Source organism: Triticum aestivum, unplaced genomic scaffold, assembly GCF_018294505.1.
Source record: "Triticum aestivum cultivar Chinese Spring unplaced genomic scaffold, IWGSC CS RefSeq v2.1 scaffold73504, whole genome shotgun sequence".
NCBI classification, from domain to species: Eukaryota; Viridiplantae; Streptophyta; class Magnoliopsida; order Poales; family Poaceae; genus Triticum; species Triticum aestivum.
This window is the reverse complement of record NW_025240164.1, coordinates 1-3,673: the sequence shown is the minus strand read 5'-3', so window position 1 is coordinate 3,673 and position 3,673 is coordinate 1. Positions and strand designations below refer to the sequence as shown.

The 3,673-nt window shown below is 40.9% G+C and overlaps 1 pseudogene; it reads right to left on the bottom strand.

Moving 5' to 3' along the window:
* Positions 1-748: 748 nt before the first annotated feature.
* LOC123176770 (eukaryotic translation initiation factor 3 subunit B-like) lies at positions 749-3,157 on the bottom strand (annotated as a pseudogene).
* Positions 3,158-3,673: the final 516 nt, after the last annotated feature.

Here is a 3,673-nt window from a genome sequence, read left to right as displayed (position 1 = left end):
ACATATTTGAAGGCTCAAAACTATATATTTCAAGTTAAACTAAAAAAGAAAAAAAAAGTAAATTTAAAGTGTCTCAAAGTACATATTTAAAAAATGACAATATTTCCATTTAAAATAATAGAAGTTTAATAAAAGTAAACTACAATATTATAAGTGTCAAACTACATATTTGAAGTCCCAAACAACAATATATTATAAAAGTAATAAAATAAGAATGTTGGCACTGACAAAATAACAATATTGGTGTCGGAACCAAGAGCACGCCACAACTAAACATCATAGTGCTGGAGTTCCATGCTATTCCACGACATCACTATATTGCGCCTGGTACCAATTGTTGATCCCATATACTTCTGACGCTATCATGTTTTCCAACGCCACCACAATGCCCCTACTAATGTCGTTCCAAATAAGCCAACGCCACCACTATTTGAAAAAAATAGTGCTGGCACTGGTTGTAAATGGCGCGCCACCAACGGAAGTTGTGGCTAGCACTTTTTCCACTAGTGATATATAGCCAAATGTTTAGGTTGTAACCAATAAGCATTGAGTGTAAATATTCCATCATACTATTTGAGAATGCAGGTATCTAGAGTTTCACCTAATGAATATATATTTCAACACTTCAGGTTTAAATAATAACCCATATAGTTAAGCTATTATGTAGTACATGGCTAACAAGCGACAATTTCCTAGAACTTTCCAAAATAGAGAGGGCACAAAAAATTATTGTGATTAGCTCACACACCTTCCCGTGGGATCCCACATGACATCAATCACCATAGAATGCTCTTCCGTGGCCATGAACTCAAGATCATCAACATTGTAGAACTCCAACTGCTCTTCTGTGGTCATGGTCTCATGATCATCAACATTGTAGAACTCCAACTGGCCACTGGTACCCTTCAGTCCAACAAGAACAATGAAGTTTCCCGCAGGAGACCAGAACACTGCACTAGCATGTCTGTTCCTGAGTATTGTGAGCCTCGACACACGGCTAACACTATCGGCTGTGTACATCAAATAGATGCTTATATCGTGATTAACCTCGTCGCCATGAATAACAGCATACCGGCAGCCATTGGGCTCCTACGCAAAGGCGATTATATTGTCATTCTTGGTGTCTAATTCAAAAACTGGGATGCCCCTCTCCTTGGTCATGAACAACTCAAAACTAGTGCAAGTTATGTTCTCTGATTCTGCATACTGATCTACCTGGATGGCAAGATACTCTCCATTGTTTTGCTAGTGCATTTTGCAATTGCAGACGCTAAATTTTTTTCCAACACAGCACTACTTTGTTGGGAATTTGCACCAAATGAAAATCCCGCAGAGATTTGTACTTACGCTGGCAAGCTGGATTCTATTACCTAGATCCTGAACAAAAAGGCATAAGATGGAATCAATCGGTGACCAACTGAAGTCTACCACATTTTCTACCTCCAAGGATGTGTTGTCAACAAGGGAGAATGTTTCGGTTTCATAGTCACATATGGTACCCTTTCCAAGCGTGGAAAAATATTGATCAACTCCTTCACCGCTCCACCTTCAAACATACATAAATATATACATTAAGCATATGACATATATGACAACTTAATGAGAAGTTGGGCGCTCGTTAAAAAGAGGATTGTCGGTATGTGTTTCACTTGAAGATTGGCCATGAATGATCAGTTCTTCCACCAGTGATGAAGTCATTGAAACATATATGACAACATCTTCTGTTGAAGTTCCACAAAACTTTACCAGTCCTCAAATCAAAGACATATAGTACAACCCACCTCTACACATATGAGAATGAATGATGGTCAACTGGGAAAATTTACGAACACTGGGAATAATACATCTAAGACGGCCCTAATGGTATACATGAGATATTTGAAATGAAAATACAAATCATGCACATGTTTTTCATTTTTAATAATGAACCCAACTTGCAGGACACATTTGGCATACCCTAGAAGTTTATATGAACTTGCCTAATAAGACACTAGATAACACTATTAATATTTTTGTGAATTATACACTTTACAAATCTGCATCATGATATTTAATGATATTTTTGCATGGTTGATATTTAATGATATTAATATATATATATGAAAACACACACATACATGCAAGTACATATTACACTATACAGTTAATAAAATATTTAAAATTAATTTGAAAACAAATTTTGTTATATCATACAATTAAATGTAGGAGAAGCAAAATTTAAGTGATATAGATTAAAACGGCTTGACAAACAAACAAATTTATATGTGATATTTAGCAACATTATTAGTTTGGTAACTATGTTGGCTAAGTAATAGAAATTTCTGTTAATTAAAACCATACTATTATACAACTATTTAAATAAGTACAAAAGTTTAATATAAAAAATTTATTTTAAAGACCAGCCAAAGCCGAGGATATGGATCATAATTAACAAATCCGACCCCTTTCCATGTTCCGTCAGACATTTTATTGCTTTACTACTGTAGGTGAAACAACGGCTTATCAGCCACCATTATTGCTCACTCCTCCCTCGGCCTCTCCTCCTTCCTCACCCAGTTCTCCAACCAAGACTTCTTCTTCAACCCTTGCACACACACGAGCCCAAGCCAAGCCTTCGAGCGACGATGAACGAGCCGAGTCGTTGTGCCACGTCGGCTCAATCTATCCTGCGCAGCAGGAAGAACCAGAATAGGAGGCCAGCAGGCGGTTCGCACCCAGGCCAAGGAGGGGCCCCACAACATGCAAGCCTGCAGTCGCTGACGGGCGGGGCCTCCCCCTCTCCCTAGAGCGGCTCCTCCCTCCGTAGGATGGGAAGAACCACTCTGACATGTGGGTCACAGCTACAGCCGGCATAAAACCTGGCGTCCCCCTTTCTCTCTCCTCGCCCCACCCTACCACCGGTATAAAATCCGGCGTCCCGCCTCCTTCTCTTCTCCCCTCGCCATCATTCCCTCGCCGCGAGCACCTGATCTCTGACCCCTCTTCCTCATTCGTAGTTGGTTGGTTTCTCCCCCAAGCTTCCCTCTCGATTTTTGTTAGGGTTTTCGATTTTGGCCGCCATTGTTGACGGTTCCAGATCTGCCTCGGTTGCAGGCTCAGGGCCATCTCTGAGATGGCAGCGGTTCTTAGAGGTGCTCGCGCTGGGCGCGGCGGCCATGGCCGCGCTCAGGGGAGGCAGAGGTTCATGTACTGATGAAATTGATGTACATATCTCTTGTTTCCCCACACATACGGACTCTAAAAATAGCCTATACTCAAGTATTTCGAAATTACATGGGCCTGCCCCAATAATAAGGTGGCGCATCACCTATAATAGCCGCTGGACGAAATTTATGAAGTGGCATCTTGTATATTTCGTCCAAGGCTTCATGCACTCATTATGGTGGCTTCAAAGTCCCGAAATCATCACTTGTAACTCCGTTCTTGTTCCCCTTGCGCATGCCATCATCTCCATGCTTAGTCTTTCTCCAGTGTTCATCCCTCTTTGTTAGGGAACGTAGTAATTTCAAAAATTTCCTACGTGCACGCAAGATCATGGTGATGCATAGCAACGAGAGGGGAGAGTGTTGTCCACGTACCCTCGTAGAGCGAAAGCGGAAGCGTTAGAACAACGCGGTTGATCACTATAAAAAAGGCACATCCATGACATTTTGGGCCAAACGTAATTTTTTCT